Below are 26,769 nucleotides of genomic sequence, written 5' to 3'. Positions count from 1 at the left end.
CACTTCACTATATTACACTAATATATTGTATTATTATTCGGGTCATGAACTCAAGATCCACGGATTAGCGATCACAGTAATGTAAGGTAGTCCTCCTTATTATTATTTTTTTTTTTTTTATTTAAACTCTTCCTTATCCACCCAGAGTACACAGTTTTTTATTTCTACATTCTCTTATTCTTACTCACTTACGCCCTCTATATATACTGCACTCATATACATTTTTTTATATACATATATATTACATATATGTCTCTTTACTTGTTTGTTTTGCTCGCGAAATCCGACCAAGATCGAATCAACGTAGCGCCGTAGCTTTAAAATTCTTTTTCAAATCTCTCCCCCCCCCTCTCTCTGTACTTATAATGTTAACTCTTTTATTATTTTATCTCTCTTACTCTAACAGAATATCTTTAGTGTCTCCACGGGGGTTTCTCAGACACTCATCGATATAAATTTTCATCCAGCAATAATATTACCTCCTGCAAAGTCTACTGGAATTATCGGCGTATCTCGTAAAACCAGTATAGTTATAAACATATTATACTTAAAATTAAAATATCAAAATATTTAATTTTTATAAATTATTTTATGTGAGGCTAAACTCACAAATCAATTGCTTTTTATTTAATTTTTCAATTTTAGAGGTGTGCGAATAGTATTCAAATCGAATATTACTAAATTTGAAATTTAAATTTAATAATTCGAAAAATTTTAATTATTTGTAATTTTTCAAACTATTCGAATTATTCATAATTATTTAAAGTATTCGAAGTATTTTTGTTTTCAAGTTATCTCAAAGTTTGTTGAATTATTCGAAGTACATATTCGAATTATTCCTAATTTTGTGATTATTCGTAAAATCTGAATTTCGAAACTTTCGATTTATTCGAAATAGTCGAATTATTGGTAATTTTTCGATTTATTCGAAGTATTCGAATTATGTATAGGTAATTTTGTGATTATTTGTAAAATTCAAATTTTTAATCTTTCGATTTATTTAAATTATTTGCAATTTTTGATTTATTCGAAGTATTCTAATTATTGGTAATTTTTAGATTTATTCAAAGTATTAAAATTATCGGTATTTTGTAATTTGTAATCTTTTGAATTATTTTCGATTTTTTGATTTATTCGAAGAATTCAATGTATTTGAGTTTTCCAATTATTTGTAAATTTTCGAATGATTCGTAAATTTTTGTATTATTTGATTAGAGTTCGAAAATTCAGTTTAAATTTGAACATGAAATTTTTATCGAATTAATAATTACGGATAAAAAATTCGATACAATTGAAATTTTTTTGAATAATTTGAAAATTAGCGAATACTTCGAAAACTCAAAAATAATTTAAATATTAAGATATTTAGTATATTTATAAACCAAATTTAAATTGAAACCATAAAAAAATTTTTGATAAAATCAAAAACACTATTTAAGAATTTCCGTTCCTATGCAAATGGCGACAACAGTCTACAGCCGAATCTATAGAACCAAAATACTTTGTCCTTTATATTTAAATCTCAGGTAGGTTTCTTTCGAATCACTATATTTACTTTATATTCTTCTAGCCGTTTATTGTCTGAAGCAGGTAGAAAGTTGACAACAATATTCCCATCAGTACTACTCACCTGCTACTGGTCTGTGCGCTTGTGTGTGTGTGTGAATATTTACCTCGTCGCCATATGCCACTAACTGCAAACACAGTTTAAACTTAAATAATTTTACCAAATGTGTTTCATTCTCAAATATAAAACACTTTTATGGTTTATGTTTTCGAAAACTTGTGCTGGACAGTAATAAAACTTCAATATGTTTAACACGTGTCCAAAATATCTACAGTTTATTGACGTTGTTTGTAAATTCGTGAGAATTTCACTCAACTTAGACTGAATAATTTCATAAAATATTCAAAGTTAAATTAGAATCCATGAACCAACACCAAAATCATCACCATAATGATCATAATTATAATGACCAAAATTATAATGATCAAAATGGAAAAACTGTCAAATTTAATTTTTTAATTGTGATAAAAATATTTTATGATCACGTCATCGCTGTCATTTCGAAAGCATCATTAGTTTTGGCCTAAATTTTCTAAATGACAAACAATATTACACTTGACAAAACGTAACAGTAAAGTAATAACAACATCACCATACCAATAACCCTAATTGTATTGATGAGAGCTTAAAGCTTACAGCCTACACCAGTGATTTGGGCACTGACAGAATTAGCCACTTGTTGGGATCGGGATTTTCCCCTAGCAAACTGCCATGGCCCCCAAGTACGGCATTGAGTATATACTCAGTAAGGGCGATGGCTAAGTTTACGGTTTAACTGTTATGTTATAAAGCATACACAGTTAGGGTTTGAGTGAGAAATAAAACTACCCTTGAACGTTTTTAATGATTTTGCCGGTTACCCCCTTTGAGCGTAAACCAGCTCACCCGTCCCCCAAACTACTGATTCTCTATACCGAATTCATCGTTAGTTCTCACGGCAAATCCAACAACAATTATAGGTATCGTGTGACCAAAGTCACATTTATTGCTTGTATATTCACTAAAAAACTTGACATTGATTCTGAAAAAAATATATATAATAAGGGCATTGTTATACCCACATTTCGGGTTTTCTATGCTGATGAAATTTTGTTACACTTGTTCCTATGATGGTATTGAGATTGATCTCAACTGACTTGGAAAGGTATTATCCATCATCTATACCTATGAATAGAGGCAGGAAAAACCCCATGGTCAGTATTCCAGGATCCGAATAATGCTTGACCCGCATGACACTTCTGAAATATTGAAAACTTGGGAAAACACGCTGCTGGTAAATACCATAATACTGTTGTTGGTGATCCCTGAAATTATCTTCACAACTTATTAAGTCCTTTAAGTATCTTAAGTACGGAAAATTTTGCTGGTGGTACATTGAGACTTGGCATCCATTGAGGTACTAATTTTTGCTAGGGTGTTGTTATAAGTCTGCATAGTTTATTGCCCAGTATAGGTCTAGGTCTAGTATAGGTACAGGTTTGGGTGCTACTTTATTGCTGGATTAAGTTTTATTATTGTTTGGGTAAGTCGGACCCTTTTTGCTGGTGGTATAAATACTTACTGACAATCACTTGTACAGGGCTGCTGGTTTTCCACTGGGGTTTTTACACGTAATTTGCATTGTCAACTACAGATTATGCATTAGGTCTAAGTACCTGTATCTAAGTGTGCCATCTGGTACCGGACTTGTCAAAAGATGGGAAATCCCTGATTACCCTAATATAATATTTTATGACTCGTCATTGTTGTACACAATAACTAAAGTCTATTGGAATGATAATTATTTAAATTCTGGGTAAATTTTGGGCTCAAATAGTGGATTTGTCTTAAGAAAGGTTTGGGGAAATACCAGTAAGCCTATAATAGTGTAGTAAATTATTTTTTGAAAATAAGATTCTCTGTCAATTGAGAAAAGAAATAAACATAATTTGAGATCAAATTTGTAACTAGATTAAATTTTGATTGCATACAAAATTTTTGAAAAAATTGTAATAATGAAATTTGAAAAAGAAAAATTAGAAGCAGGGGGAGGGGGGGGGGGTCCTTGGTAACTCGAGGCTCTTAAAATTTTTTTTTAATGTGAAGGGGCAATATGGGCTATCCAAAATATTTTTAGTGAAAATTTAATTTTGGAAAAATTCTATTCTTAAAATTGTATTTATCCTCAGAAAATTTTGAAAAAATTCCAGAAAACTCAAAAATTGTAAACTATTTTTGAAAATAATATTAGTTTCGGTATAGAGACAAATGGACCAAATTAGTTATCTCAAAATTTGGAACTATCAAATCTGCATTATAAAATTTTTTGGAAAAATTAAAATCACGAAATTAGAGGGTTTGGGCCTTTTTTAAAAATTTTTTAAAAACGCTGAAGGGGGAAAATGGTCACTATGAGGAATTTCGGGCCGCACAAGATTTCAATTTAGCAATTAAAATTAAAAAAAAAATAATAATAAATATGTAGACATTGAAAACTGTGAGTTTGTTTTAAAGCCAAGTCACAGGTCAATCGTATGCTAATTGCCATCCAAAAAACACAGACTGGCTGGTGCAGGTAACCTCAACTCACTAAAGTCCAACGGACTCTCTCCCTATGACGACGTTACTTTTTAAATGTATGCATCTTTCACTGCATTTAACATTATGTATTATCGTATCTTTGTCATTGTTTTTTTTTCTTTTAAATTTTTTTTTTTTTTTTCGATGTTAGCTTGTGGTTGAAATTAAATACACATACACCAACACACAATCAATTTATGCATTTATTGTGATAGGAGTGCGTCGCGGTAAGGTCTTTGAACCACTACACACTGATCGTACCACGATCACGGGTCTTAATGCCCTGTTGTCGTTGAATTGTTCTGCATAAATTGATGATGCATGAGATTGTGTGTGAGGATATGTACGTACTATATATATAATACTATGTAAGCGATGCATGTACGCATTCAATGATTCCAAGACCAAGACCAAGACCAAGACCAAGACCAAGACCAAGACCAAGACCAAGTCCAAGACCAAGTCCAAGACCAAGACGAAGACGAATCGATGGCTGTGGATGAATCTATGTAGACAAAATGACCACTTTATTCACTTCATTGGATATTGTAACGTCGACACGTTAAACTTAAACGTTAATTGTTCCAGGATGTTACCTTTGTGCATCAGGTGTTGACCTTGTATGAATAAGCAATGGAATTCATTTGTGATTGAGATTTTTATATATTTATTAATGATATTCATTATACAGCAATGGAATAAATGTTTTTAATTTCCCGCTAAAAAAATTCCATATTTTCTCAAAATTTTATTTTTTTTTTTTTCTGAATAGTCCTAGATAGTCAAAAATTATTACCACGAATTCATTATGTCGAATCGAATATAATTACACTGTTAAAAACCGGTGTAAGTGTAATTTTATGTAAGCATTTATGTTTTCATCTATGTATACATTTATCTGAAAATTTAGTTGACATATTTTTTTTGCGCACATATATGTTATATAGGTGACATATATGTTGCATATAATTTTCACATGTATATTTTTCCATGCGGGCGGTGTTAAAAAATAAGCAGTCTTATTTTTCAAGTATTAGAAGTCGAATTGAAAAATTTTCTCAGAACTAGATAAAATTTTTCGACTCAAAAATTTTTTATCGCACCAAGAAAATTGTCGTTTTCAATTTATAATGTAAAGAATTTCATGGAACAAGTAAAAGTTTTTCGCGCTAAGAAATCTTTTTTTCTGTGTATATATCGTCAAATCTTAATTTATTTTACTTGTTCTATTTTTTTTTTTTTTTTTCAAATGACGAACATTCAGTTTAAGAAAAATTCGTTTCAAAAAAGTTCTATACGTCTAACTTTTTTGAAAACGTGTTAGAATGAATTTTTTCAAAAATTTAACTGAGCTATCTCTCACCACTACACCGGTGTAAGTTTATTTTAACACCACGTTTTTTCATCATATCAGAATTAATGAATAACTCAAAAATTTTTTCAATTTTCAAATTATCCGTACGTTTTTGCACTATTCGTTAATTTTGAATTATTCAAAAAATTAGAACTATTTGAATTTTTTTCAAAGTCGTAATCTACAGAAATGAACAAATTTCGACAAAAAAAAGAAAGTATTTTCAAAATTTGAAATGAACCCATTTCATTCATCATAATGTCAGTAATTGGACCATTTACCTCACAGATAATCCTATTAAACAAACTTAACTTTCGAGAACTATATTTGGTGTTGTGTCAACAAACAACAACAGTATTTACCAACCCAACCAATTAGTTACCAAAAAAGTCTGTTAATTAATCCATCAACTATTGCCCGGATCAATTAATCACAATCTTCACAGCGTGCTTACATTTCCGTACATAAAATACAACAACAATTACCGTACACACTGCGATTGCGTATTAACTTAGTATCTAAAGTAAACAGTCATTAAAATAAAATCTCTATTCATGCTCTACTGTCACTCACTTCATTTGACGTCAGAATTTGAACATAGTCCCAAAGTGACACAATATCACATCACGACTGGGCAAATACAAATTTGAACAATATACTGAAGCAACGATGTATTCAATAAATACCAAGTACATTTATATTAATTACATACATATAAGTTTGAATCATAAACAGATAAAATTTGAACTTAATACAATGATGTATGTATTTATTATTTAAAAGTATGTACAGTATTGTTTGAATAAGTGAAATCATCAGTTGATGATCTCAGACTTTATTTCATAGACATTAAATGTCCAATGTATATATATGTATATATAATATATATACAAAGAAACAAAATCTCTATGCTCGGAGGCATATAATCATCAGTTATACGCCTAGCCAGCAAAGTTATTCTTCGAAACTTGGACGATTGACTTGAGTGTGAACGTGTCTGAAAGTATAAACTTCAACACGACATTATACATATGGCCGGCACGTGCGACATGTAAACGTCCAAGTGCCTACGATGATAAATCAGGTGACGTTAACTTTCTTTTTGCTTCATATATACATACATACATACATATATATTTAGCGAGCATAACCGATGACTGTCATGTCCACATCTCCAGATGGTAACACGTTTTTTTTTTTTTTTGACATAACATTGAAAATAAATTTTTAGACGAAACTGGTCAATAGTTTTATTGGAGGTTGCACCTAGTTCAGGTCTAAGCAATATAATGTTTGACGGAAATATTATTTTAGAGGTGAGACATGTGTAGTGACAATGCGAGTAACTTTTGAACATATGGATGGGATTTAAAGATTTTGGTCTTGGTCTCAGTCTGGGTCTGAGCTGTGGGACTGGAATCGGTCGGCTATTTTATGATGGGACGGGTAGTTGTTGCTTTCTTTTGTCTAGGTTTATCAGGTGCAGGTATGACTGGTACTTGAGCGATAGTATTGGCAAAGTATGTTCTACATGTGTTACACATCAGGTTTTAGCCAGGTAATGCAGTTGGCAACATCTGATGACCAGACACTACAAAAATGCATGGGAACTAAATTTTTTTCTGGTTATTATCATTTTTATTTATGAATGAGCTGTGAGACTAAATTTAACGTGGGGTGACATGGGCCGTCAAAATTTTGCTACGATTACTGTGGGGCAGTTTGAACATTATTGGAAAAATCCAAGCGAACAAAAATTTTTTATCAAGTCCATTTTACCCCAGATTGAATTTTTTTCAAAGCTGGTTTATTGAGGCACCGAATATTTATGTGGGGACTAAAAAAAAAGAACTTGCTATTGAAATTTTTTTTAGGGAGACCCATTTTTCTCCTTCCCCTCTAATAATAAACCAGCCGCTCATGCCTTTAGACAAACAAAGTAAAAATTAAAAAATGTCTTGTGAAAAATAAAATATTGAATAATAGATGAGCGCATTAACAACAAGTGTGTTTAACCGGTTGATAATTGTATATGCGCATACAAACAGTCGCGTATCAGTTTATTTTGTATAATAATTATAAGAAGAGCACTACCGTGTGCATGCATATACAAATAAGTATAGGTATATAGCTATACACACCTAACATATATATATACATCTCATTCTCCTCATCGACTCACGTTGTTTAACGTATCAAGTACTCAAGCTATTAAGATATTTGAATAATATCAACACAAGTGGAAGCCTTGAGGATACGTTGCGTTCTTCTTTCTTCTTATATATGTATATATATATATATATCTATATATAATGTTAGGACCTACGTGGTCGATAAGCGTTCAAGTAGGGAACGCTCCTTAAGGATTTTATCGCCGTCGGCGCCGATAAAACGCGTCCGAACATGGACACCGGCTTTCTTATTATTTTTTTTTTATTTTTCAATTTTTAAACTACTTTACCATATTTCGTTCTTTAAGCGTTTTATTTTTTCTATTAGATTTTTTAGATTCTTTTTCGTCTACTGCATACATATTTTAATGTAAAAGTAACATATGTGAAGTATGTATGCTCTATATATAAAGAATATATGGAGCACATATGAATCATATATGGAGTACACATGAATCAAATACTGAACATAAATGAAGCATATATGGAACATGTATGAAGTATATATGGATCACATATGATGCATATATGGAGTATATATGAAACATACATGATGCATCATTTATGGAGTATGTATGGAACAAATACGCATCATATATGGAATAAATACGCATCATATATAGAACATATAGAAAGCATTCATGGAATATATAGGAATCATCTATGTTTCATATATGCTTCATATATCATGCATGCATAAAACACACATGAATCACATATGGGCACATATAAAAGATATATGGTCATATGTGGATCATATTTATAGAGCATCTAAGGCCGATTTTCTTATATTACCAGATACGCAGAAAAAAAGAACTTCTTGGCGAAAAAAATTTTTATTTGCCCTATCAAATTTTTGCTTATGAATTGAACATGAAAATTTTTTCAGAGCGAGAAAAAAATATTCTTAGGGCGGGAAAATTTTTGTTTTCATTTTATAATGAAAAATTTTTCTCTCGCCAATAAATCCTCTGTTTCTATGTATGATTCATTATTTAGGGGTTGGAAACAAATTGTCCAGTCCAAAAAATTTCTATTGTTAAAAAATGCTTAGTGACGATTTGTGGAAAAAAGTATAAGGCTTTGGGGTAATATGGTCACTAAAAAAGTTTGAAATAAATTTCTTATTTTTTGTGAACTGAAAAAAACTGAATTTGAAGTTAAATAGGTCAGTATTAAAATAAATAATTGTTCAGATTTGAAAATAAATTTTTTTTTTAAATCTAGGATCCATTACCCTAGTTTTCTCTACATAGTATCTATAGTTATAATTTATTCATTTTTAAAATATAATTTCGTTCTATTTATTTAGCTCACAACTATTTAATATCCAATAGCTAAATGGTTAAATTGACAGGTAGATCGTGCGAGTTGACTAGAGCATACATGAGGACAAAGCCGATACGAGTCTTCTCGGATTACCTCGTTCCTGTTTCCCGTTTACGTTATAGTCGACACACTCTTGTCTTCTCTTCTCTTCTCCTTTATTTTCTTATTCTTATTTTCATTTATTTTATTTTCTCTATCCTCTCTTCTCTTCTCTTTATACTCTTGCACACACGTCGATTCTCGCGGCACAGAAAAGATAAGATCGGTGTCGAGACCGGGTGGTTGTGTTCTGAGCGCCGCCGTTGACGCCGTAATCTTTTTTTTTCACGTCCCTTTTAACGTGTGTGCAAAAAAAAAAAATATCAAAAAAAATAAAAACTGAAATTTTTTATTTTGAAATTTTTTAGTAATTAAGACTTTGGAGTGAATATATTAACTGATACTTTTATATGAAGAATTTTTTTTTAAATTTAAATAAATTTAAATAAAAAATTATTTCAGTTAAATATAAACTATTTTTTAATTAACAAAAATTTTTATTTTAATTAATTAATTAATTAAATAATTTTTGTCTCCCCTAAAATTTTAATTGTCTAAATAATTATCAATATAAATAATTTAAGAAATTCTTAAAATTATAAATTTTACAGAAGAGAAAATTAAAAAAAAAAAAATTATATATTTTTTTTTACGGTAAATTTTCTTAACATGTACTTTTACTGGCCTTTGACGGTGGCTGGTTGATGAAAACCATATGTTTTATATATTCGTGAGAACATATACTTTAAAATGTATATAAGTTCGTAAAATCTACAGCTCTCACCTTGCAGAGTGTAAGGAAAAATAAAATTTTCTAATTTTATTATGTTGTCAGTTAGTCCTTGGACGTCATTGTACGAAACTTGGAAGGAAATTGTACATATAAACTCTATTATTCTCGAACTCAAGTTTAAGTGTACGACCTACAACTTGTTACATTGTAAGGTAGTTACTGGTATCTGGTAAACATATGGTGTCTGTTGTCAAATAATTATACTGTTCAAGTATACACTGTTTATAATATTGAATATACTGTTACTTTGTTGCCACTATAAACAATTTATATATTTATCCACCTTGCGTATTATAAATATATAGAAAAAAGTAGGGCGATATGAAACACCATTTTTTGGCAAAAAAAAAATTCTATTTTTTTTTTAAACCTGAGAAAAAAAATCATATATATCTATATAGGGAGCATATATGGATATGAATGAACCATATATGAATGAACCATATATGAATATATATGAAACGCATGGATCATATATGAACCATATATGGATCAGATATATGCATATATGGATATATATGAAGCAGCATGGAAACATATTTGTACCGCATATGAAGTATATATGAAGCATATATGGGTGTATATGAGAATATATGACATATATGAAGCATATGTGGAAGTGATATATAATATATATGGAACAAATATGGAGCATATATAGAACATATATGAGGTATATATAGAAAATATGTAGAGCATATCCGGAACAAATATGCGTCATATATAAAAGTATGTATGGAAGCATATACGTACCACATATAAAGTATTGTTGAAGCATATATGGGAACATATGAAGCATGTTTGGATATATGTGAAGCATATATGGAACATATATGAGGCATATATAGAAAATATATATTAGAGTATATCTGGAACAAATATGCGTCATATATAAAAGTATGTATGGAAGCATATACGTATCACATATGAAGTATTTTTGAAACATACATGGGTATATATGAAGCATGTGTGGACATATTTGAAGAATATATGGGCTTATATGAGTATGTATAGAGGATGTATAGAGCATATATCGATATATGTGAAGCATATATGAAGATTTCAAAGCTTTATAAAAAAAAAAATTTTTCAAAACTTTTCATAAATATGAAGAGGTATTCAAAGTTCTAAATTAGTTTAAATAAATCTAATCTGATAAAAGTAAATCTTAATTCTGGAAAAATCTGATCCTGGTAAATCTGATTAATTCCAATTAGGTCTAAATTTTTTTTTCTCAGGTATTTAAAAAATTAAAATTACCTATTGTGAAGCTAATCCCGTACGGAAAAAGTATATATCCGTATATATTCGGGCAAATTTGAATGTATGCCGCATATATGAGATATATATTCAATTTTGCCCGTATATATCTCGGATATATACTTTTTTTGTACGGGACTTTTGCTTCATTTGCTACATATTTTGATATTAATATTCACGATCCAAATCGCCGAATTAAGTGCGCAATCATTTCCATTTTATTTATAAAAAATTTTTCAACCGTACACAGAAAAAAATTGAAAGTCTCCCAGCATAAAAATAAATCAATAATAAAATAATAAAAAAAATTATATAAACACATTATTTATAATACATATAATTATAAATAAATATAAATTATTCAAATTAGATATAATTATAAAATAATTCAGTTGTTACAATTTTATCGAAATTGATAACATAATTATCATGATGGCTAGTATGTATATAGATATACATGGGTTTAAGTATATGTTGATCTTATTGGTTTTTATGTGATCAAAGACTCGTTTTAAAACTGCCAAGACCTGTCAGTGTCTCTCTACTCGTAACACGCACATGTGCCAGTATAATAATAATAATAATCATAATGATAATGATAAGATCTCAGCTTTTAGCATAAATTTGTGCTTAACCAAAGTGCCTATTAACATAGTAAATAACACCAGGCTAAAAAATAATAAAATAAATAAATAACCAAAAAAAAAAATTTTTTTTTTTAAATCAGATGAAATAAATATTATATCATAGTGTTATAGATCTATATTAACATATTAATAACTTTGAATTTTTTTTTTTTCGACTTCTTAAATGGACATATAGAAGAATCGTCTGGTCGTTTTAAGAAGAAGAGAGTAATAAAAAAAACGTCGCTGTGCTAAATAAAAAGTCAAAATGGCGATTCGACGGTAAATCACGGCGGTTTTTTTTTTGGACTGCAAATATATATATACATATATGTGTATGTATAGGCGGCTAGCGGCTCTACTCACTTTTACATTACGGAGTATATATAATTTTTTTTTTTTAAGAGAGACGAGAGAATGGAGACGAGATGTATTTTAAAGAGAGCGGTTATTATTATGTATATTTCTTATGGTATTATATATATATTTGTCTGTAAGTGTGTGGATGAAAATGAAATAACGCATATGGAACGCATGATGATGAACAAACGAACGCACGAAAAGAAGGTACGCAAGAGGATGGACGGGTGAAACGGACAGACAGGCGGGGGCCACCTTGTCGTTAAAAATCGCGTAACCGCATATAGAAAGACTCTGGACGAGTCAAGGGTCTGGTTAATTTTTATTAGGCATAAATTTGAGAAAATATTCGTGGGCGACGTGGATGGCCAGTTACTTTTGTTACTCCTATACAGACATTTTTTTTGTCACGAATTTCGAATATTTTATTTTGGGCGGTTCACATTTTTACAGCAAAAATTTTTTTATTTTTATATTTAGTCAACCAGATTTCATATCATTGTTGGTTACGTTCAAGCCGCAGCAAAATGCGCTCTTTGTCTTGTCCATTTTGCCCCATAATTTAATTCATGTTATAATTTTTAAAAAATCACCTAATCTACCCCCCCCTCACCCCAAGTTTGTGGTTTTATAAATTTTGCATCAAAAAAAAAAATTTTATTTACTTATCATTAAAAAATTTATATACATTTCAATTATTTTTATTACTGACTCATAAATATTCTCATAAACTGAAGAATTTATTTTATAACAGTTCACACTACATATTAACTATACATCCAACCCCATAACTATGGTACAATTTAAAAAAAATAAATATATATGATAAATAATAAAAAATATCCATTAAATTTATGAGTAATTAGGGTGGGGTAGGAATGTTACCAACTTAGCAAACAAGTTATACATATATATATATGATGTTAAAAGTAGCATTTGTAGCTTAAGCTTTTAAATGACTATAGGCAAAATAATGCTTTGCAATAGTACTGCAAAATATATAAGAGAATATAAAAGTATGAGTAAAGAGTAATATAAGTACGAAAGCTTTTAACATAAATCAGGTCATTTAGTCATGTATAATTTAGCCATTTTTTCATGGTGCTCATATTTTCATTTTAAGTTGATGTTTTAAACTGTTTTATAGGACAATGCTGTTATGAAGGTGCTTCAACTCACAAAATCACAATCATAAATAATAAATATATACAACACAACAATATAAATGCGCACCCGCAATACTCTTATGTATATATAAGTGTATTACTTTCATGGGTAGGCGACGCGAACGCCTTTATATTGCTGCCAAATTACAGTGTGGCCACCCATAATGCGGCCGCGAGCCGTAAGAGGGCTGGACTAAAGTAATAATGTTGATATTAACAACGCCAGAAATATCTTTTACCCAACTTGAGTCTGCAACTTCAGGACTAAAAGACAAAAGATGATGATGATGATGATGATGATGAGTAACAGGAGGGCGAGGATACGGCTACAGACGGCAGATATAAATTATGGGGGTTAGAGTGTGTTAATTTTTATCCTTATTGATTTTCGAGTGTTTTACCACCTTGAGAGGTTATGTTGTGAAATTGCCGGTTGGCAAGTCGCTTATCTGTTCCCAAGTTTCAGTTCTTTTTAACAGTAACAAATTTTTTTTTTTGTCAGAGCAAAAAAACGTAGACGATCCAGATGAATTGTAATAATTTTGTGTGCTAAAGAGAAATTTTGCCAATAAAACCCCCTGGTTGTTGAAAAGCCAATTAATTCAAACGAATTCAAATTTCCCGCGTAAAAATTTAATCCTCTGCCCAGGTCCAAAGTCCAATTTTCAGCACTTGGTAGATAAAATTTGCTTTCCATATAAAAAAAATCCATGTGGGATTGCATGGGAACCCATAAGAATCCATATAGGAAGTATGGGTTGATATAAGAATCCATAGGAATTATTACCCTATCGAAACAATCCATATGGAAATCTAGCCTAGATTCCTATGTGGGTTCCGATATGGCGTTTTCGTATAGATTCCCATATTGTTTCCAAGAGGAATCCAGCATAGATCCCGATATAGATTCTTACATGGGTTCCTATGAGAGCCCACACCATACCAAATCTATATGGGGATCGTATGGGATTCCATGTGGATTTTTACCTCGATTTCCCATGGGAATCTGCACCATGTCAGAATGGGAATCCAGGTACCCAGTTTCCTATGTGGATTTCTCATATGGTAAGATCCCATGGTTTCTGACATGGATTCTTAAATACACCCATACACTTTTATATTAATTTCTATGGATTCTTACATAAATCCATACTTTCCTATATGGATTCCTATGGGCTCCCATGCAATTCGACATGGATTTTTTGATAGGGTATAGGAGTATGTAAAGTTATATAAGAACCCATGTAGGAAACCATGGGTGGATTCCCATATGGAAAATCCACATAGGAAACTGTGGGTACCTGGATTCCTATTTTGACATGGTGCAGATTCCCATAGGAAATCGAGGTAAAAATCCACATGGGATTCCATACGACTCCCATGTAGATTGGACATGGTGTAGGTCCCCATCAAAACCCATATAAGAATCTATATCGGGATCTATGCTGCAATCCTATAGTAAACCATATGGATTTTTTTATAGGCTTTGCTTTAAGATTTATGGGGAACCATTTTCAAAAATAAATATGTAATAATAAGTAACATATATATGATGTAATAAAGAATATAGGCCACCGTGTAAGACACAATAAGTAGTAGAAATACACTTACGAGTATCGTTTAACATCCGGCATTATTTTATCAGCAAGTTATCGGTAAGAGATCGATTCGAGTTTATAAGCAGTCGAGCAAGGGAGTGAATTTCCTTTTTACTGCCTCCAGCATACATATATACATCCATATATATATAAGTATATGTACATACAATATGATACTATGTACCGATCTACATCGGTAGTGATCTACCGATCTCAGTTACAAACTCGCTCATAGGTCGTGATCTGCCTTTGGGCAGAAGTTCAATCGTCCGGATAGGAAATAAATTTCGTCTATATATTTATATATGTATACATATATTTATATTAAAGTTTAATAACAAAAAATAAAAAAAAATTTTTGACGAATTATTTTATTAAATTTTTTTTTAACTCGCGGGATCATCAAAGTACTTATGGTTATAAACGACTCGCGTACTTAGAGGTCATGTTGAGGTTATAGGTCACATTGTAATGAATTGTTTTACACCTTGAGGGCAAAAACCAGCTTTGTATATTTACTTTTTTTTTTATCAAAAAATTTCATTACACCCGGAGATGGAGTCTTTGTTTTTTATATATAAGTAATGGCAAAATATTCAAAATATTTTTTTTTTTTTTTTCTAAGCGTGAGAGAGGAAAATAAGGGTAAAATGAGGAAGTATTAAATAAAAGTGACGTAGATGAAATCCGTGAGAAACTGGGTCTTGGAGTGAATTCCCGGGGCGTCGTGTAGGCGCAGCAGCACGACGTCAACGAATCGTGTTGATTTTGTATGCGCACTCGTTAGCAGGAGCTACAGTAGATACTCAATGCCCATGAGTGCATCTATTGGGATTCATTTTCGTGTAAAAAATTTAATTCTATTTATTTGTTACCTCTTCTCTTATATTCAATCAAATCATACTACTATTATTATTATTTTTCTTTATTATTATTATTAGAGTCGAGAAAAAAAAATTTGATCAACTGAGATCTAAAATCGATATTAGATCTCATTTTATTTAGATCTATGGAAGCCTACATAAATCTACAGCAAATTTTTTAAAAAATTCAAAATTTTTGGAAAACTTTTCTTGGAGGACCACTAGTGTGAAATTTGAAAACATCAATTTTTTTTTCACATTCCGATAGTCTATAGCTTCAAAAATAACATCCCAAAATTTCAAGGAAATCTCGAATAGTTTTTTTTAATTACAGCCATGAAGAGCAGCCGCTTATCGGTTCTCGAAAATACATTTTCAAAAATTGCTGAAGTTATAACTCAAAGACAAATTATCCGATTGATTTGACTCGGATTGCAGCTTCTTTCATATATGTTTCTACGTACTGTAAACCTCCGGTTTTCCGATCGACTCAAAAATGTAATTTTGGCAGGTCAAAAGTCATCAAATTTTCGCGCGAAATTTGAAACTTTTTTTTAAAACTCCGCCATTTTGTTAAATTTCAATTTTGTTTTAGCCCGAGGGTCATGGTACAGAAAATACCTTCTAGTTTATTAAACTTTTTGGTTTTTTTGATTTCCGGTACTGTGAAAGTCGCTGTCACTGCAGCAGTGGGGGGACTTTTTTTTGGACCGTTGGGAGATTGTGAATAAGTCACTGAATTTGGAATTTTTTGGTCCAAAAATTTTATCTTGTATTCATTACATATCTACAAATATAACCTTCAATCATTAGAACATTCCATGCAGTAATTTTCTTTCAAAAAATTCCCTAACATCATCTTTCATTCAGGCGATCACACTAGTGGTCCCTCTTAAAAAAAAGGAATTCAAAATTTTAGATCCATAGAGATCTATATGAACCTAACTGGATCTTCATAGATCAACAATTTTTTAAAATTATTCTAGTTTTATTTCTATTTAGGGGGGTGGTCATTTTGCCCATTTGATTTTTTTCGACTATTTGTTACATCGACCACTTTGAAAAAACAAAAAAAAAGACGTGAAAAAAAATGTCTCTCAATTTTTCACCCCCACCCCCATCTTCCGGCCCTTTTCATGTTTACTTTTAATATTTCGCAAGATATTGGCTATCAAAATAAAAATTCCCTGTAAAAATAATATTTATTATTAAAAAAAAGATTTAATTTAATAAAAAAAATAAATAATTGATTAAGTTTTCAATCATGATTAAATCACTATCTTAAAATCAATGCCCGAAAGCTTTCTTTGAAATCCATCCAATGTGTGCGGAGGAGTAAAAAAGCAAAAAGAGTTAAGTCCCCTGGGTCCGTCTTTATTTTTTATTATTATTTTTTTTGCACATTAAAAAGGATAAAAAAATAAAAATAAAAGGAACTAAAGGTTTCAGTGAAGAGCGAGCCAGAGAACAGTATGGTAACGGTACTGGTTCTTAAACGCTACGTTATTCCGTCAAATGAAATCCTCGTGACCCTACTCTCAGGTCCCGTATTCTTTTTCTTTATCCCTCTGTGTACTGCTTTTCCTTCTCATCTCATCTTTATATCTCTTGTCTCTTTTATTTTCTGTCTCTTCAAATTTATTAATTTCACTTATTATTTATATATTTATATATTTATTACATCTCTTATTTACACTTCTCATTACAATCTCTAATTTTTTATCACTCAGACAATCTACAGTTTTTTTGGTCATCATTAAAAAATTCCCGCCAGAGGGGCAAAATGGCCACCAAAAAAAATTGAAAATTCGAAAATAAAAATTTTACCATGGGTTCAACTTGCTCCTCTTTTTCATATTTAATAAAAATTTTGAAAAAATACCAAATTCAAAAATTTATTTTTTTGTCACGTGCGCGTCCTTAATTTTTTTTTACCCTCTCGTCCTTTCCTCCACAGTTTCCTTTTTGCTCATAATTAAAAAATGCAGGCAAAAAAGGACAAGATGGTCACCCAAAAAAATTAAAAATTTTGACCGTGGGAGCAACTTGCCCCTCTCCCTTACATTTAATAAAAATTTTGACTAAATATCAGATTTGAAATAAAATACAAAAATTTAATTTTTTGCCACGTGCACGTCCTTAATTCTTTTTTACCCTCGTCCTTTTCTCTACGCCCGCACATTAAAAATGAAAATAAAATTAAAAAATACGAATGAATAAAAAAGAATAAGTGATGCAAGGGAATTCAAGTACCGGTGGAACGACCCACGAATGAGCATCGAAGAGGCGTCGAAGTTTGATCTCGCAAAAAAAAAATAATAAAATAAATTTAAAAAAAAAAAAAAAATTTTAAGATAAGATGAGTAAAAAAAATAATCTCACGGGCATTTAACTAAAGATTTTAAAACGTGATCCATCGATTTAAACGATTTTTATCGGTCTCATGGTAAAATTCCTTAAAAATTGTTTCAATAGCGTGAATTATGTTTTAACCAAAATTACAGCATAAAAATCAACAAAAAATAAAATAAAAATATTTAAAATAAAAAGTATGAAATTTATATATTTCAATATTTCCCATAAAGTTTTCATAAATTCATTGGTCAATTTTAAAACCGCCTGAAGACTTGAGTAATTTGATGGCTCATTGAGATTCAGGAAATGATTGTCTATTGGGCATCTTCCCAAACGAGCAGAGATACTGTCTCTACTCTCTGGAGAACTAGTAGAGTGTAGGTGCGCAAATAAGTAAAGAGCAAGAAGAGACTTTGCTTACACTAGGATACAGACAACAGGTTAGGTCACGATCGGACCACCATGGGACCATATTCAACAACTAACCAATCAAATAACATATCTCCAATCACTTTGTCATGACAGGCTATCAGTCTATCAATCTTTTATCATTTTCCCATAGATAAAATTAATCCAATAAAATTAATAATCAATAGACACCTAATAATTATATTTTTAATTGATAAAATCAACGATTTTGAATTTTCATACTCGAGTCGAAATTTTGCAATTGTAGGAACGAAAAATTTATGAAAATTTGAATCACTGTTCGATTCGAAATTTGAATTTTTCAGGGGATTCGAATTATGATCAAAATTCCGGTATTCGTCAGTTTTCAAATTTTCGAAAGTTATCGATCTTTTGGAATTATTCGTCACTTTTTCAAAAGTCGTTCGCAAATTTTTGAATTATTCGAATTACCGAAAAAATTCGAATTATTTGTAGTTTTTTACTTAATAATTCAAATATTTGGTCCAAACTTTGCACATAAAATTTTGAATTAGTAGAAAATAAACGGATACTTGAAATTTTTGGGATACTTAAAAAACTTACGAATAATTTGGAAATTAACAAATAGTTCGAATAATTCGAAAATTTACATACTCAGAATTTTTTAATATTTCGAAAATTCACGAATAAATTGAAAATTAATAAATAATTTGAATAATTCGAAAATTCGCGGATTATTCGAAAAATTGACGATTACTTTAATTTTTCGAATAATTGCAAAAAAACAATAATTTGAAAATTAACGAATAGTTCGATGAATAATTCGGAAATTAACGAATATTCAGAGCTCTTCGAATGATTTAAAAACTCACGAGTAATTCGAAAATTTTCGAATAATTTAAACTTTCCCAATTATTTGAAAACTGTGATATCGATCGATTCGAATTTTGAATCGAATATTAATATTCGATTCGACATGAATAATTTGAATGTTTGAATTATATTCGCATACCCCCACCCTAAATTAATACACTACATATATTCAAAATATACATATAAAATTTTTTTTGGAACAACAAATTTTGATAATCGTTAAGATTTTTGCTATGCACTGAAAAATACGAAATTCCGAAAAGATTTCATGGCGAAAAAAAATAAAAAAATTTCTTTCACCCACGAATTCGTTAACACACGAGTTGTTAAATAAGTAAATACGGTAATTAAATATTTGCCTTGACATTACAATAGTATTAACTGAGTAAATACTTGCTTTAAGACATTATTCCGCACCTGTTGAACGTGTCTATATATGTATATGTATATGTATATTAATAGCAAGGTATGTCATCAAAAAGGTAGTGCGTGTCCGTAAAGTCCGCAAATAACGACAAGTAGCATTAAAGAGTTTCCCACTCTCGTGTGTTTTTGTGTCACACATAACGTTTGCGTGCAGCAGTACATGTATTACACTTATGACGTTATACTTGTGGTACACATACATACTTTTATAATTCCCTCTCTTTTGATAGCAGACACGCGACGTGGATTGGCCATAGCGATTCACGTTACGCGCCTGCGTGAATTCACTTTTAACACTGAATGATCGCGCGTGCTCCAGGTGGTTACCCAATAAGTCTACTGGGTTAATGTGTCGACAATTACCTGTCTCTTTTGCCCGCCCATACTCACGATTAATTCAACTCCAATAGCACCATCTAATTATTCAATTATTGGATTGCATCATCGGCATATTTTCATTCATTCATTCATTTTTATGATTTATTGACCGAGTCGAAATTTTTGCTCCACTTTACTGACTATTTATGTACTGAGAAAAATTTTTTTTTCTTGAAAATTATGTACAGTAAAAAATTTTTACTCGATCCAAGAAATATTTCACATTATGAATTAAAAAAAAATTTCCTTAGGACTAGAAATTTTTTTTTTCCATTCATAGTGCGAAAAATTTCTTGAGACAAGTACACAAAAAAAATTTTTTGGCGCCAAAAAAAATTTGCGTTATGAAATGGAAACAAAAATTTTCTTACACAAAAGGAAATTATTGATTGCAAGTAAACATTTTTGATTCAAGAAATTTTTTTTTAAAACCTCAATTTTTGCAGATAAAGTAGAAAATTTCTCCGATCAAGACGAATTTTCTTTAATCAAGACAAATTCTCTTGGCTCAAAAAAATTCTGACTTGATTCTCGAAAACGTTTGTCTTTCAAAATATTTTTTTGACTCAAGAAAATTTTTTCTCACCCCGAAAAAATTTTCATTTTCAAATCATAATGCGAAAAATTTCTTAAGGCAAGTAAAATATTTTGCGTCAAGAAATTCATTTTTTCTGTGTAAAAATTATATGATAGTGAAGTTAGCCGCCGTCTAATAATTTTTGGATTTTTTTTCAAACCGATATATAAAAAAAAAAATCATTTAAAAAAATTGCACTTATAGTTTTTAAAATTTTCTACATGTGCATATTTTTGTATATCAACAATTCGAAAGTTATTACAAAAAAAAGCGCGACCGAAAATTATTTTTAAATCAGAAATCAGGTTTAAAAATTTTTTTTACGGGTTATCCCGAGACGAAAAATTCAAGTCTCTCGGAGTCTCTGAGAGTCTCTTGGAGTCTCTGAATGAGAGACTTATTGTAGTCTCTGGGAGTCTCTGTGTTGGCAGCCACAGAGACTCGTAGAGACTCGATCTCTACGAATCTCTCAAGAAGAGACTTCCGAAGACTGTTTTAAAGTAATAGAAGTCTCCGAATCAGAGACTCTGCGAGACTGTTTCAGAATCTCCGAATGAGAGACTCGGCGAGACTGTTTTAGAATCTCCGAATGAGAGACTCGGCGAGACTGTTTTAGAATCTCTTAATGAGAGACTCTGCGAGACTGTTTTAAAGTCTCTGAATGAGAGACTGAGGATCAACTCTTAAAATATTTTTATACAAATAATTAAAAATACAATATAGTTTTATATTAATAGTTTTTATTATTAAATGTTACATTTAAAATTAATTAAAATTTTCTTATACAGGAGTATAATGCATTATTATTTTACTCATTACTTACACTACTATTTGCTTTTTCAATAGATACTTTCTGATAATATATAGTCTTTTAAAATTTTAAAACATGTTCCATACACATGATAGCCTATGCAGTGACTAATGCTAAAATAAATAAATGTATGAAAAATTAAAATGAAAATAAACAATAATAAATTATTGTTATAGAAATGAATGCAAATACTTACTTACAGGTAATGATGAACAAAGTTCGCACGTGGTACTAATACTATTATCGGAAACTGAAATATAACATGATTTACTGATTTCATCGATTTCTGATGTTTTATTGTCATCTCGAATTGTATCGGCTACTATCTCATCGTCATCTGTGTAATTATCTTTATCTTCGCAATTTTTTTCAAGTAAACTCGATAAAAGTTCTTCATTATAATATTTCTCAGTTTGCTTACAAGCTTTTTGAGATAATAGTTTGAATTTACTTAAACTTTTTTTCTCTGCAATATTTTTGTTGAATTGTTTTTTTTCGAGTTTCTTGTTGCTTTATCAATGATGTTCCCATCTTTCCCCAACATTTATTTTTTCTAATTCTTCTTTAGACCCTATGAATATGAACAGAGATTTCATTAAATAAATAGAAAAAATAGAGAAAAAAAAAATTTTTTTAATCTTTACGAAGTTGTAAAAATTATTTTGTTATATTACAAGTTTTACTATTTTTAATAACTTACTGATGTATCGGAAAATCTTCGTTTGAGACTTAGATTTTCCCCATTTCACTATAGTACAATATCCCCTACTTCTGCTGTAACGTCTGGGCTCGATGGAATGCAAATGTCTTTTTCGTTAATAACAGACTTTTGCAAGGTTTTAATCCAAAAAACTAAAACGAACTTTTTTTTAACACTGTGAAACACAACACGATATCCACTGATATTTCAAGCAAACTATCCGATTCGAAGGTTCAGTTCGGAATGAATCTTTAAAATATTATTTTCTGGACACAAACCTACAAATTTACACCAACCTACGAAAATATTGTACGTGTAAAAATATTACTGCCTAATGTAGTACCAATTTTATTATATGTACATACACTATTGTTTGTAGATAAACGTACCCTACTTATAAAATTTTTGTTACTGTTTGGCCTTGTTGAAGAGATAAATTTTAAAGCTGTTGGGAAATTCCCAGTTTTTAGTCTCTGTAAGTCTCGTGTTGGGAGACTAAATGTTTGCTGGGAAATTTTACAGTCTCTAGTCTCTCCAAGTCTCGTGTTGAAAGACTACATGTTTGCTAAAATATTTTACAGTCTGTAAGTTGTCTCTTTAAGTCTCGTGTTGGGAGACTTAATGTTTGCTGGGAAATTTTATAGTCTAAGTCTTCCATAGTCTCTGAATGAGAGACTCTGGGAGACTCAAAGAGACCATGTGAAACACGATTGTCTGCGAGTCTTTAAAATGGAGACTCAGAGAGACTCAGGAAGATTCAGAGAGACTCAGCAAGACTCAGCGAGCCTTCTAGAGACTCTCAGAGACTCAGAGAGACTTGAATTTTTCGTCTCGGGATGTATTAAAAAATTAAAAAATCCCTTGTCAATAATAAATAAAGTCGTTATTAATTAATTATTATGTTATGTAATGTATAATACATGCTTACATGCATTTATACATAACTTCCGTATGGAATAATAACAACAATAATAACAATATTTAATATATACAATCGATGATAATTAAGATGAGATCGTTAAAAGATAAAATTCACTATCATCTTAATTGCTGTCTCTGGTGGTAGCTGGTTCGGAGTGTGTATTAGCTCTCTTAGGTCTTAGAGTATCGAACCAACAAGCAGCCAGCTACTGATGTGATTCTTGACAAGATCACCGGACAATCACCGTGACTCGTCTTTAATTATCGTTGTGCAATCTATCCCGGGTGTGTCAGTGCACCCGTGACCTATCACAATGACGGTGTGTGGCCCAAACCACCATGAATAAATTTTAAATTTATTACCTTGCCATTTACTTTTTTTTATATATCTGATATTTTTTATTAACAGTAAAAATATATTATTTGTTATCAATAAAAAAAAATTTCTATGATTTTTTTTTTTTTTAAATCATATACTTTTTTATTGTCATGGGCAGTAATGGAGCCTCCGTAAATGTTGGCGATATGTAAATTGTAAATTATAAACTCTACAGAGAGGGACAGATAAAACGGGGCTGTGGGCAAATCGGACCACCAAAAATTTAGTAAAATTTTTTTTTTAATTTTTCTGTAGACTCAATGTATTGTTAGCCACAAAAAATACATGCGGTGTCTTCTTTGCCGTATAAAATTTTTTGTTGCTCAAAAATAATCCATTATTTCCTTGACGGTCCCGTTTTACCCGCCCTCCCCCCATATATATGTAAATAAATATTCCGTAAAAGATTTCCTTATTTAGTTTCTTTCCGCTGAGTTGTTGATTGCTGTATTTAGTCATTTTGTCTAGTACATAATTGATGTACGTCGTGCGAATTGTCGCCTCGGATCACAGAAAGTATAGTTCACACGTGCCTTACATGTTCCTTGGACCACCTACGCGTTTTAATACTAAATGCCACACCTCGGATAATGATGCGAAACAAATCCAAGCGGTGCTTTTGCCAATTCCCACCTGATGACCGGTTGTCATACGACACACTCATGTGTTGGAAGGTCAAATAAAAAATCTTATCAACCAAAAAAAAAAAAAAACAATTATATATTCATATTTGCATTTCCTATATAGGGAAGATTGAGGCGAAATGAGACAAAGAAATTTTTTTTTCAAAAGTACTCAGTCACAATTTTTTTTAATGGGGCAAGTTCGTCACTTGAAAGTTTTGCGTATAAAAAAATTTATTTTCAAGTGTAATATTAAAATATTTTTTCAAAATTATGAGACTGAAATTAACTGACGTCTAATAATTTTAAAATTTTTGAAAAACAATTAAGGAAAAAAAAATATTTTGAAAAATTGCACCTATAGTTTTTTTAATTTTTTATATGCCTGATAAAAAATGCTTGGATCCAACCAGATATGTCTGGATCTCGTTATATCTGTTTATATCCAAATACATCCAAATATTTTATCTTGCTAGATATAAACATATATAATTATATCTGCCCATACGAAAAAAGTATATATCCGGATATATCCGGGCAAATCTGCATATATGAGGCATATATTTATATTTATGTTGCGTATATGCGACATATTCCAGATTTGCCCGGATATATATTTTTTTCGTATGGGTGCTCAGATCTAATCATATATAAGCATATATGTAGATGTATTAAGATTGATATCCAAGTATATATATGCATATATGCAAGCATATATAAGTACAATATTTGCTCAGATCCAACTATATATAAGCAGATATAAAAATTGATATCCATGCAGATATGCTTATATCCAAGCATATACAAATATATATAGTCATATCTGCTCAGATCCAACTGTATGTATGTGGGTATACAGATGTGCATATTTTTTTTTTTTTTTTTTTAAATTAAATTGTTGAAAAAAAAAATTCAAAAATTTTTAATTGTCTGCTAACTTCAGTATCATGAAAAATTGATTGAAGAAAAAAATTTTTTTTTTAAATTCTGGCCCACTTTACCCCAGCAACTATTAAAAATGTTGTGACTTATTTTGCCCGGTCTCATATGTATAAATTTATTCCTCGAATATTTAAAAACAATAAAAATAAATTTTTTCCATTTTTTTTGTCAATTATTAAAAAAAATTTGTGAATTTAAAATCCATTAAACGGGATTTGTAAGAGAAGTGGAAGATGGGTACTGCACTTAAATCAGACCGGAGATGTGAGTCCTGTACTCAGTATCTAAATTGGCCGGACTATGTATTTATTAGCGCGTAAAAATCGCCATTACTTGATTATTTTTTCTCCAGCTTGAGGTTAATGATACTCATAATGGCTCTCAATGCTTTTATACATATAAACTTATGCATATATTTATACATTTATATATAAAAATGTCTGAGCTTTAAATATCTCGAGTTATCAATCCATTGAATTATGCATGAATTCATGATACTGTAGAGTATTACAACCTTGTACACATATTTTTTGCTTTGTTTTCATGTAATGTATATACACATATATTTTTACACATACATATATACAGAGATTTTTAGGTTACCTAAATAAAAAAATATTGTGTGTGCGTATAAACATAAAGGGAATAAGTTTACGACACCCTCATGTCATCCAGAACAAATGTCTTTATATCAATCATCAGTTAAAACAACTTAAGGCATTTTACTGCACAGCCCACGGGAACTAATTAATTCCGACGCTGATTAATCTCAACAAATTACTGGGCTTATATTTATTTTTAAACAACAACAATAATATTTATTTTTAAAAAAAATATTATTATTTGTTGGTAATAATTAAATTTAATATTTTTGTTTAACCTCAACCTAAAACAAGATGGGGAGGGGAGGGGGGTAATAATTTTGTTTTTTTAATAACGGGTTTGAACATAAGTAATTTTTTTTTTAATTAAATAACTGTAAAATTGATAGTAAATATTTGAAATTAATTTTCAATGGCGGGAAAAAAATTTGAATAGATGATTTTTTTGCGAAATTTGAATTAAATTATTTAAAAGAAATTTTTGGAATTTTGTGTGACTTGAATTGACGCACTATTACTCGGTATTCGATATTCATTAGATTTGAGTAATTCAATAGATTATTATATTTTATTTTTAATAAATTCAGAGGCGACGTGTTAAATTACTTGAATATTTGAATATAATTATATTTTTATAAGTTTGCGAATTATTTCTGAAAGATTTGAATTAAAAATTTTTATGTGGGTGATTGTAAGTAAATAAAAAACATTAAATAAGAATATATTACAATAATCGCCACATTTCCAATATTTTTATTACGCTATTTCTAGTTTCTCCTATAATTTGACATTTACTTATATTAAAATATATAAATCTCCATATTAAAAGTTGAAAGATAGCACTTATCATCCGTGAGGAGTTTAAAATTGGTACATGGAAATTACTAATGCACTTGTTCTCTAAAATTTTTAGTTCCATAAAAAAAAAAATTTTCATACTTTTGTGTCTTTTCCAATTTTCTTTAATAGCCAATTATGCCCCGAGTATTTTATGTTACCAATAAATTTTCTGAAATCATTAAAAAAATAATTTGGCTCAAAATTTCGAACAACGGATTTTCTTTCTGATTTCTGTCACTTAATTTTTAAAAAAATTTCATAATTTTT

The 26,769-nt window shown here is 30.2% G+C and overlaps 1 long non-coding RNA gene across 1 annotated transcript; it reads right to left on the bottom strand.

Moving 5' to 3' along the window:
- Positions 1-4,617: 4,617 nt before the first annotated feature.
- Positions 4,618-5,048, bottom strand: LOC130672724 (uncharacterized). The gene is made up of 3 exons (XR_008990762.1): positions 4,923-5,048; positions 4,723-4,845; positions 4,618-4,631 (listed from the first exon to the last, which is right to left on the bottom strand). It is a non-coding gene; the product is annotated as an uncharacterized LOC130672724 (long non-coding RNA).
- Between the last annotated feature and the right edge of the window lie 21,721 nt (positions 5,049-26,769).

This window comes from Microplitis mediator, chromosome 8 (genome assembly GCF_029852145.1).
Source record: "Microplitis mediator isolate UGA2020A chromosome 8, iyMicMedi2.1, whole genome shotgun sequence".
Lineage (NCBI taxonomy): Eukaryota > Metazoa > Arthropoda > Insecta > Hymenoptera > Braconidae > Microplitis > Microplitis mediator.
Note: the sequence above shows the minus strand (reverse complement) of the source record. Positions and strands in the feature narration are given on the sequence as shown.